A 12,217-nucleotide genomic window follows, 5' to 3' on the forward strand; every position below is an offset into this window, starting at 1 on the left:
GGCGGGTGAGGTCGTCTCGAACCACGTGCCTGAAGGCCGCCTCGCGCCGGATGCAGGCCCCGCTCTGTCGTGCGGTGTGACCGTCCAACGCGGGCATCGCTAGATTAGCCGTGGCCACGATCCTTCCACACCGCGAGCCTTTCGCCCTCGGCCGGTGTCGGTCAACGTGTGGGGTGGGGGGGAAGGACGGCTGCCGGGAGCAGACAGCCGTCCCCGGGTGGGGTGTACAGTCCCTTCACCGCGGCCGCCGGGAGCAGACGGCCGTCGAGCGATTCTGCCATTGTCCCTAGGACTTTGTACATTTCAAAGACCCTGCGCGCGGGCCGCTGATCCCGCTCGGTCGCTCCGGCCTGTGTTTAAGGAGGCGGCCGGTCCTCCCATTCTGCCAGTGTTCCTTGGACTTTGAAAAGTCTTTCCGCTCCGGGCTAGGGCGGGTGAGGTCGTCTCGAACCACGTGCCTGAAGGCCGCCTCGCGCCGGATGCAGGCCCCGCTCTGTCGTGCGGTGTGACCGTCCAACGCGGGCATCGCTAGATTAGCCGTGGCCACGATCCTTCCACACCGCGAGCCTTTCGCCCTCGGCTGATGTTCAACCAACGTGTGGGGAGGGGGTTATGGACGGCTGCCGGGAGCAGACAGCCGTCCCCGGGAGGGGAGACTTCACGGCGGCCGCCGGGAGCAGACGGCCGTCGAGAGATTCTGCCAGTGTTCCTTGGACTTTGACTATTTCAAAGTCTTTCCGCTCCGGGCTAGGGCGGGTGAGGTCGTCTCGAACCACGTGCCTGAAGGCCGCCTCGCGCCGGATGCAGGCCCCGCTCTGTCGTGCGGTGTGACCGTCCGACGCGGGCATCGCTAGATTAGCCGTGGCCACGATCCTTCCACACCGCGAGCCTTTCGCCCTCGGCCGGTGTTCGCTCAACGCGCGGGCCGCTGATCCCGCTCCATCTCTCCGGCCTGTGTTTAAGGAGGCGGCCGGTCCTCCCATTCTGCCAGTGTTCCTTGGACTTTGAAAATTTCAAAGTCTTTCCGCTCCGGGCTAGGGCGGGTGAGGTCGTCTCGAGCCACGTGCCTGAAGGCCGCCTCGCGCCGGATGCAGGCCCCGCTCTGTCGTGCGGTGTGACCGTCCAACGCGGGCATCGCTAGATTAGCCGTGGCCACGATCCTTCCACACCGCGAGCCTTTCGCCCTCGGCTGGTGTTCGTCCAACGTGTGGGGAGGGGGTTAAGGACGGCTGCCGGGAGCAGACAGCCGTCCCCGGGAGGGGAGACTTCACGGCGGCCGCCGGGAGCAGACGGCCGTCGAGAGATTCTGCCAGCGTTCCTTGTACTTTGAATATTTCACAGCCGTGCTCGCACTTAGGAAATTTTCGAGCGCTGTGGCACTTAGACATTTTTCGTCAAGCGTGGCACTTAGAAATTTTTCGTCAAGAGAGGCACTTAGACATTTTTCGTCAAGAGTGACACTTAGAAAATTTTTCACTCTCTTTGTGCCTTCCAGGGTGCTGTGCAACCCTGCGTGTTGTGTTCCCACCGAGCAAGGGGCGCTGCTGGCGGCCATGACCAAGCGCTCGGCACCGGGCCCTTTCATTTTGTGGGGTAAATTATGCGCCCCCCATGCTCGTTCTGACTATATTTTGCGAAAGGGGGGTAAATCGTTGATGAGTACGCTGACTAGGGGGACCATTTAGCGTACTCTGGCGCACCTGAAGACCAAAGTTGGTACTGCACCCTCCCCCTGGTACCCCAGCCCCTGGTACCTAAAGAGGGAGAGGCCGAATTTTCGCTTTTTGGGGCCGACCGAGGGAACCAGCCGAGGCGGACACTTTTCGGCTCAAGAGCCGTTGGCACTTAGAAAAAATTCGCACAAGTTGGCAGGGCTACCAGGGGAAGAGGCCGAATTTTCGCTTTTGAAGGCCGACCGCGGGAACCAGCCGAGGCGGACACTTTTCGGCTCAAGAGCCGTTGGCACTTAGAAAATATTTGCCAAACTTGGCTTGACTTCCAGGAGAAGAGGCCGAATTTTCACTTTTGGTGGCCGACCTGGGGAACCAGCCGAGGCGGACACTTTTCGGCTCAAGAGCCGTTGGCACTTAGAAAATATTTGCCAAACTTGGCTTGACTTCCAGGAGAAGAGGCCGAATTTTCACTTTTGGTGGCCGTTATGGGGAACCAGCCGAGGCGGACACTTTTCGGCTCAAGAGCCGTTGGCACTTAGAAAATATTTGCCAAACATGGCTTGACTTCCAGGAGAAGAGGCCGAATTTTCACTTTTGGTGGCCGTTATGGGGAACCAGCCGAGGCGGACACTTTACGCTGGTTGAGTCGTTGGCACTTAGAAAATATTTGCCAAACTTGGCTTGACTTCCAGGAGAAGAGGCCGAATTTTCACTTTTGGTGGCCGACCTGGGGAACCAGCCGAGGCGGACACTTTACGCTGGTTGAGTCGTTGGCACTTAGAAAATATCTGCCAAACTTGGCTTGACTTCCAGGAGAAGAGGCCGAATTTTCACTTTTGGTGACCGACCTGGGGAACCAGCCGAGGCGGACACTTTACGCTGGTTGAGTCGTTGGCACTTAGAAAATATTTGCCAAACTTGGCTTGACTTCCAGGAGAAGAGGCCGAATTTTCACTTTTGGTGGCCGACCTGGGGAACCAGCCGAGGCGGACACTTTACGCTGGTTGAGTCGTTGGCACTTAGAAAATATTCGCCAAACTTGGCAAGACTTCCAGGAGAAGAGGCCGAATTTTCACTTTTGGTGGCCGACCTGGGGAACCAGCCGAGGCGGACACTTTACGCTGGTTGAGTCGTTGGCACTTAGAAAATATTTGCCAAACTTGGCTTGACTTCCAGGAGAAGAGGCCGAATTTTCACTTTTCATGGCCGTTATGGGGAACCAGCCGAGGCGGACACTTTGCGCTGGTTGAGTCGTTGGCACTTAGAAAATATTTGCCAAACTTGGCTTGACTTCCAGGAGAAGAGGCCGAATTTTCACTTTTGGTGGCCGTTATGGGGAACCAGCCGAGGCGGACACTTTAGGCTGGTTGAGTCGTTGGCACTCAGAAAATATTCGCCAAACTTGGCCAGACTTCCAGGAGAAGAGGCCGAATTTTCACTTTTGGTGACCGACCTGGGGAACCAGCCGAGGCGGACACTTTACGCTGGTTGAGTCGTTGGCACTTAGAAAATATTTGCCAAACTTGGCTTGACTTCCAGGAGAAGAGGCCGAATTTTCACTTTTGGTGGCCGACCTGGGGAACCAGCCGAGGCGGACACTTTACGCTGGTTGAGTCGTTGGCACTTAGAAAATATTCGCCAAACTTGGCAAGACTTCCAGGAGAAGAGGCCGAATTTTCACTTTTGGTGGCCGACCTGGGGAACCAGCCGAGGCGGACACTTTACGCTGGTTGAGTCGTTGGCACTTAGAAAATATTTGCCAAACTTGGCTTGACTTCCAGGAGAAGAGGCCGAATTTTCACTTTTCATGGCCGTTATGGGGAACCAGCCGAGGCGGACACTTTGCGCTGGTTGAGTCGTTGGCACTTAGAAAATATTTGCCAAACTTGGCTTGACTTCCAGGAGAAGAGGCCGAATTTTCACTTTTGGTGGCCGTTATGGGGAACCAGCCGAGGCGGACACTTTAGGCTGGTTGAGTCGTTGGCACTCAGAAAATATTCGCCAAACTTGGCCAGACTTCCAGGAGAAGAGGCCGAATTTTCACTTGTGGTACCCGACCTGGGGAACCAGCCGAGGCGGACACTTTAGGCTGGTTGAGTCGTTGGCACTTAGAAAATATTCGCCAAACTTGGCCAGACTTCCAGGAGAAGAGGCCGAATTTTCACTTGTTCTGGCCGTTATGGGGAACCAGCCGAGGCGGACACTTTACGCTGGTTGAGTCGTTGGCACTTAGAAAATATTCGCCAAACTTGGCCAGACTTCCAGGAGAAGAGGCCGAATTTTCACTTGTTCTGGCCGTTATGGGGAACCAGCCGAGGCGGACACTTTACGGCTGTTGAGTCGTTGGCACTTAGAAAATATTCGCCAAACTTGGCCAGACTTCCAGGAGAAGAGGCCGAATTTTCACTTGTTCTGGCCGACCTGGGGAACCAGACGAGGCGGACACATCACCCCGCAAGTGACGTTGGCACTTTGAAAATATTCGCCAAACTTGGCCAGACTTCCAGGAGAAGAGGCCGAATTTTCACTTGTTCTGGCCGACCTGGGGAACCAGACGAGGCGGACACATCACCCCGCAAGTGCCGTTGGCACTTTGAAAATATTCGCCAAACTTGGCCAGACTTCCAGGAGAAGAGGCCGAATTTTCACTTGTTCTGGCCGACCTGGGGAACCAGACGAGGCGGACACATCACCCCGCAAGTGCCGTTGGCACTTAGAAAATATTCGCCAAACTTGGCCGGACTTCCAGGAGAAGAGGCCGAATTTTCACTTTTTCTGGCCGACCTGGGGAACCAGACGAGGCGGACACATCACCCCGCAAGTGCCGTTGGCACTTTGAAAATATTCGAAACTTCCATCAAACACACATCGGCTTTTTCGCCGTCGCTGTCCGGCCTGGGCACCATCGTGGCTCGGACAGTTCGTGTGCCAGCTTCCGTTGGCACTTAGAACATTTTTCAAAATAAAAATAAACAGTCCTGCACATACGTGCCGACTATATTTTGCGAAAGGGGAGTAAACCGATGAGTACACTAACTAGGGGGACCAACAGACCGTAGTGGTCTCCCCTGGTACCTAAATGCATACCCCTGGTACCTCAGCGACTACCCCTGGTACCTAAATGCGTTCCCCTGGTACCTCAGAGAGGCCGAATTATTACATTCCGTGGCCGAACTAGGGAACCGGACGAGGCGGACACTTTTCCGGGAGAGACCCGATGGCACTTAGAAAATATTCGCCAAAGTTCGTCGGACTTCCAGAGCAAGAGGCCGAATTTTCACATTATGTGGCCGAACTAGGGAACCGGACGAGGCGGACACTTTTCCGGGAGAGACCCGATGGCACTTAGAAAATATTCGCTCAAGTTGGCAGGACTTCCAGAGCAAGAGGCCGAATTTTCACATTATGTGGCCGAACTAGGGAACCGGCCGAGTCGGACACTTTTCCGGGAGAGACCCGATGGCACTTAGAAAATATTCGCTCAAGTTGGCAGGACTTCCAGAGCAAGAGGCCGAATTTTCACATTATGTGGCCGAACTAGGGAACCGGACGAGTCGGACACTTTTCCGGGAGAGACCCGATGGCACTTAGAAAATATTCGCTCAAGTTGGCAGGACTTCCAGAGCAAGAGGCCGAATTTTCACTTTTTCTGGCCGACTCGGGGAACCAGCCGAGTCGGACACTTTTCCGGGCAAGACCCGATGGCACTTAGAAAATATTCGCTCAAGTTGGCAGGACTTCCAGGCGAAGAGGCCGAATTTTCACTTTTTCTGGCCGACTCGGGGAACCAGCCGAGTCGGACACTTTTCCGGGCAAGACCCGATGGCACTTAGAAAATATTCGCTCAAGTTGGCAGGACTTCCAGAGCAAGAGGCCGAATTTTCACATTATGTGGCCGAACTAGGGAACCAGCCGAGTCGGACACTTTTCCGGGCAAGACCCGATGGCACTTAGAAAATATTCGCTCAAGTTGGCAGGACTTCCAGAGCAAGAGGCCGAATTTTCACATTCCGTGGCCGAACTAGGGAACCGGACGAGGCGGACACTTTTCCGGGAGAGACCCGATGGCACTTAGAAAATATTCGCTCAAGTTGGCAGGACTTCCAGAGCAAGAGGCCGAATTTTCGCTCGTTCTGGCCGACTCGGGGAACCAGCCGAGTCGGACACTTTTCCGGGCAAGACCCGATGGCACTTAGAAAATATTCGCTCAAGTTGGCAGGACTTCCAGGCGAAGAGGCTGAATTTTCACTTTTTCTGGCCGACTCGGGGAACCAGCCGAGTCGGACACTTTTCCGGGCAAGACCCGATGGCACTTAGAAAATATTCGCTCAAGTTGGCAGGACTTCCAGAGCAAGAGGCCGAATTTTCGCTCGTTCGGGCCGACTCGGGGAACCAGCCGAGTCGGACACTTTTCCGGGCAAGACCCGATGGCACTTAGAAAATATTCGCTCAAGTTGGCAGGACTTCCAGGCGAAGAGGCTGAATTTTCACTTTTTCTGGCCGACTCGGGGAACCAGCCGAGTCGGACACTTTTCCGGGCAAGACCCGATGGCACTTAGAAAATATTCGCTCAAGTTGGCAGGACTTCCAGAGCAAGAGGCCGAATTTTCGCTCGTTCGGGCCGACTCGGGGAACCAGCCGAGTCGGACACTTTTCCGGGCAAGACCCGATGGCACTTAGAAAATATTCGCTCAAGTTGGCAGGACTTCCAGAGCAAGAGGCCGAATTTTCACATTATGTGGCCGAACTAGGGAACCAGCCGAGTCGGACACTTTTCCGGGCAAGACCCGATGGCACTTAGAAAATATTCGCTCAAGTTGGCAGGACTTCCAGAGCAAGAGGCCGAATTTTCGCTCGTTCGGGCCGACTCGGGGAACCAGACGAGTCGGACACTTTTCCGGGCAAGACCCGATGGCACTTAGAAAATATTCGCTCAAGTTGGCAGGACTTCCAGAGCAAGAGGCCGAATTTTCACATTATGTGGCCGAACTAGGGAACCGGACGGGTCGGACACTTTTCCGGGCAAGAGCCGATGGCACTTAGAAAATATTCGCTCAAGTTGGCAGGACTTCCAGAGCAAGAGGCCGAATTTTCGCTCGTTCGGGCCGACTCGGGGAACCAGCCGAGTCGGACACTTTTCCGGGCAAGACCCGATGGCACTTAGAAAATATTCGCTCAAGTTGGCAGGACTTCCAGAGCAAGAGGCCGAATTTTCGCTCGTTCGGGCCGACTCGGGGAACCAGCCGAGTCGGACACTTTTCCGGGCAAGACCCGATGGCACTTAGAAAATATTCGCTCAAGTTGGCAGGACTTCCAGAGCAAGAGGCCGAATTTTCGCTCGTTCGGGCCGACTCGGGGAACCAGCCGAGTCGGACACTTTTCCGGGCAAGACCCGATGGCACTTAGAAAATATTCGCTCAAGTTGGCAGGACTTCCAGGCGAAGAGGCCGAATTTTCGCTCGTTCGGGCCGACTCGGGGAACCAGCCGAGTCGGACACTTTTCCGGGCAAGACCCGATGGCACTTAGAAAATATTCGCTCAAGTTGGCAGGACTTCCAGAGCGAGAGGCCGAATTTTCGCTCGTTCGGGACGACTCGGGGAACCAGCCGAGTCGGACACTTTTCCGGGCAAGACCCGATGGCACTTAGAAAATATTCGCTCAAGTTGGCAGGACTTCCAGAGCAAGAGGCCGAATTTTCGCTCGTTCGGGCCGACTCGGGGAACCAGCCGAGTCGGACACTTTTCCGGGCAAGACCCGATGGCACTTAGAAAATATTCGCTCAAGTTGGCAGGACTTCCAGGCGAAGAGGCCGAATTTTCGCTCGTTCGGGCCGACTCGGGGAACCAGCCGAGTCGGACACTTTTCCGGGCAAGACCCGATGGCACTTAGAAAATATTCGCTCAAGTTGGCAGGACTTCCAGAGCGAGAGGCCGAATTTTCGCTCGTTCGGGACGACTCGGGGAACCAGCCGAGTCGGACACTTTTCCGGGCAAGACCCGATGGCACTTAGAAAATATTCGCTCAAGTTGGCAGGACTTCCAGAGCAAGAGGCCGAATTTTCACATTATGTGGCCGAACTAGGGAACCAGCCGAGTCGGACACTTTTCCGGGCAAGACCCGATGGCACTTAGAAAATATTCGCTCAAGTTGGCAGGACTTCCAGAGCAAGAGGCCGAATTTTCGCTCGTTCGGGCCGACTCGGGGAACCAGCCGAGTCGGACACTTTTCCGGGCAAGACCCGATGGCACTTAGAAAATATTCGCTCAAGTTGGCAGGACTTCCAGAGCAAGAGGCCGAATTTTCGCTCGTTCGGGCCGACTCGGGGAACCAGCCGAGTCGGACACTTTTCCGGGCAAGACCCGATGGCACTTAGAAAATATTCGCTCAAGTTGGCAGGACTTCCAGAGCAAGAGGCCGAATTTTCACATTATGTGGCCGAACTAGGGAACCGGCCGAGTCGGACACTTTTCCGGGCAAGACCCGATGGCACTTAGAAAATATTCGCTCAAGTTGGCAGGACTTCCAGAGCAAGAGGCCGAATTTTCGCTCGTTCGGGCCGACTCGGGGAACCAGCCGAGTCGGACACTTTTCCGGGCAAGACCCGATGGCACTTAGAAAATATTCGCTCAAGTTGGCAGGACTTCCAGAGCAAGAGGCCGAATTTTCACATTCCGTGGCCGACTCGGGGAACCAGCCGAGTCGGACACTTTTCCGGGCAAGACCCGATGGCACTTAGAAAATATTCGCTCAAGTTGGCAGGACTTCCAGAGCAAGAGGCCGAATTTTCGCTCGTTCGGGCCGACTCGGGGAACCAGCCGAGTCGGACACTTTTCCGGGCAAGACCCGATGGCACTTAGAAAATATTCGCTCAAGTTGGCAGGACTTCCAGAGCAAGAGGCCGAATTTTCACATTATGTGGCCGAACTAGGGAACCGGACGGGTCGGACACTTTTCCGGGCAAGAGCCGATGGCACTTAGAAAATATTCGCTCAAGTTGGCAGGACTTCCAGAGCAAGAGGCCGAATTTTCGCTCGTTCGGGCCGACTCGGGGAACCAGCCGAGTCGGACACTTTTCCGGGCAAGACCCGATGGCACTTAGAAAATATTCGCTCAAGTTGGCAGGACTTCCAGAGCAAGAGGCCGAATTTTCGCTCGTTCGGGCCGACTCGGGGAACCAGCCGAGTCGGACACTTTTCCGGGCAAGACCCGATGGCACTTAGAAAATATTCGCTCAAGTTGGCAGGACTTCCAGAGCAAGAGGCCGAATTTTCACTCGTTCGGGCCGACTCGGGGAACCAGCCGAGTCGGACACGTTACGGCCGAACACCCGTTGGCACTTAGAAAATATTCGCCAAAGTTCGTCGGACTTCCAGAGCAAGAGGCCGAATTTTCGCTCGTTCGGGCCGACTCGGGGAACCAGCCGAGTCGGACACTTTTCCGGGCAAGCCCCGATGGCACTTAGAAAATATTCGCTCAAGTTGGCAGGACTTCCAGAGCAAGAGGCCGAATTTTCGCTCGTTCGGGCCGACTCGGGGAACCAGCCGAGTCGGACACTTTTCCGGGCAAGACCCGATGGCACTTAGAAAATATTCGCTCAAGTTGGCAGGACTTCCAGAGCAAGAGGCCGAATTTTCGCTCGTTCGGGCCGACTCGGGGAACCAGCCGAGTCGGACACTTTTCCGGGCAAGACCCGATGGCACTTAGAAAATATTCGCTCAAGTTGGCAGGACTTCCAGGCGAAGAGGCCGAATTTTCGCTCGTTCGGGCCGACTCGGGGAACCAGCCGAGTCGGACACTTTTCCGGGCAAGACCCGATGGCACTTAGAAAATATTCGCTCAAGTTGGCAGGACTTCCAGAGCAAGAGGCCGAATTTTCACTCGTTCGGGCCGACTCGGGGAACCAGCCGAGTCGGACACGTTACGGCCGAACACCCGTTGGCACTTAGAAAATATTCGCCAAAGTTCGTCGGACTTCCAGAGCAAGAGGCCGAATTTTCGCTCGTTCGGGCCGACTCGGGGAACCAGCCGAGTCGGACACTTTTCCGGGCAAGCCCCGATGGCACTTAGAAAATATTCGCTCAAGTTGGCAGGACTTCCAGAGCAAGAGGCCGAATTTTCGCTCGTTCGGGCCGACTCGGGGAACCAGCCGAGTCGGACACTTTTCCGGGCAAGACCCGATGGCACTTAGAAAATATTCGCTCAAGTTGGCGGGACTTCCAGAGCGAGAGGCCGAATTTTCGCTCGTTCGGGCCGACTCGGGGAACCAGCCGAGTCGGACACTTTTCCGGGCAAGACCCGATGGCACTTAGAAAATATTCGCTCAAGTTGGCAGGACTTCCAGAGCAAGAGGCCGAATTTTCGCTCGTTCGGGCCGACTCGGGGAACCAGCCGAGTCGGACACGTTACGGCCGAACAGCCGTTGGCACTTTGAAAATATTCGCTCAAGTTGGCAGGACTTCCAGAGCAAGAGGCCGAATTTTCACTCGTTCGGGCCGACTCGGGGAACCAGCCGAGTCGGACACGTTACGGCCGAACAGCCGTTGGCACTTTGAAAATATTCGCTCAAGTTGGCAGGACTTCCAGAGCAAGAGGCCGAATTTTCACTCGTTCGGGCCGACTCGGGGAACCAGCCGAGTCGGACACGTTACGGCCGAACACCCGTTGGCACTTAGAAAATATTCGCTCAAGTTGGCAGATCTTCCAGAGCAAGAGGCCGAATTTTCGCTCGTTCGGGCCGACCGGAGGAACCAGCCGAGTCGGACACATTACGGTGTAACACCCGTTGGCACTTAGAAAATATTCGCCAAAGTTCGTTGGACCTCCAGGCGAAGAGGCCGAATTTTCGCTCCTTCGGGCCGACTCGGGGAACCAGCCGAGTCGGACACATTACGGCCGAACACCCGTTGGCACTTAGAAAATATTCGCCCAAGTCGGCCGGACTTCCAGGCGAAGAGGCCGAATTTTCGCTCGTTCGGGCCGACCGGAGGAACCAGCCGAGTCGGACACATTACGGTGTAACACCCGTTGGCACTTAGAAAATATTCGCCAAAGTTCGTCGGACCTCCAGAGCAAGAGGCCGAATTTTCACTTTTTCTGGCCGACCGGAGGAACCAGCCGCGTCGGACACATTACGGTGTAACACCCGTTGGCACTTAGAAAATATTCGCCAAAGTTCGTCGGACCTCCAGAGCGAGAGGCCGAATTTTCACTTTTTCTGGCCGACCGGAGAACCAGCCGAGGCGGACACATCGCGCCGCTTTTGCCGTTGGCATATTCGAAACTTCCAGAATCGGCTTTTTCGCCGTCGCTGTCCGGCCTGGGCACCATCGTGGCTCGGACACGTCGTGTGCCAGCGTCCGCTGGCACTTAGAAAATTTTTCAAAATAAAAATAAACAGTCCTGCACATACGTGCCCACTATATTTTGCGAAAGGGGAGTAAACCGTCGATGAGTACGCTGACTAGTGGGACCAACCATCGCGCTCTGGCGCACCTGAAGACCAAAGTTGGTACTGCACCCTACCCCTGGTACCCAAACGGGGTAGAGGCCGATTTTTCGCTTTTGGCGGCCGACCTAGGGAACCAGAAGAGGCGGACACTTTTCCGAGCAAGTGCCGATGGCACTTCCAGAGCGAGAGGCCGAATAATCGTAATTTGTGGCCGACTTGGGAACCAGCGAATGCGGATAGGAAGTGGAGCGGGTCCCGCCGGCTGGTCCGCGGGCCAATTGCGGTCCCGCGAGTTAGCGATCGCGGTCCGGAATTCTAGCCGACTTGGGAACCAGCGAAGGCGGATAGGAAGTCAAGCGGGTCCCGCTGGCTGGTCCGCGGGCCATTTAGGGTCCCGCGAGTTAGCGATCGCGGTCCGGAATTCTAGCCGACTTGGGAACCAGCGAAGGCGGATAGGAAGTGGAGCGGGTCCCGCCGGCTGGTCCGCGGGCCAATTGCGGTCCCGCGAGTTAGCGATCGCGGTCCGGAATTCTAGCCGACTTGGGAACCAGCGAAGGCGGATAGGAAGTCAAGCGGGTCCCGCTGGCTGGTCCGCGGGCCATTTAGGGTCCCGCGAGTTAGCGATCGCGGTCCGGAATTCTAGCCGACTTGGGAACCAGCGAAGGCGGATGGGAAGTCAAGTGGGTCCCGCCGGCTGGTCCGCGGGCCAATTGCGGTCCCGCGAGTTAGCGATCGCGGTCCGGAATTCTAGCCGACTTGGGAACCAGCGAAGGCGGATGGGTGGTCACCGAGGTCCCGCCGGCTGGTCCGCGGGCCATTTAGGGTCCCGCGAGTTACCGGTCGCGGCCCGGAATTCTAGCCGACTTGGGAACCAGCGAAGGCGGATAGGAAGTCAAGTGGGTCCCGCCGGCTGGTCCGCGGGCCATTTAGGGTCCCGCGAGTTAGCGATCGCGGTCCGGAATTCTAGCCGACTTGGGAACCAGCGAAGGCGGATGGGTGGTCACCGAGGTCCCGCCGGCTGGTCCGCGGGCCATTTAGGGTCCCGCGAGTTACCGATCGCGGTCCGGAATTCTAGCCGGCCAGGGACCACCGCAA

Source organism: Syngnathus floridae, unplaced genomic scaffold (assembly GCF_059516105.1).
Source record: "Syngnathus floridae isolate MCC-2025c unplaced genomic scaffold, RoL_Sflo_1.0 HiC_scaffold_159, whole genome shotgun sequence".
Taxonomy (NCBI): Eukaryota; Metazoa; Chordata; class Actinopteri; order Syngnathiformes; family Syngnathidae; genus Syngnathus; species Syngnathus floridae.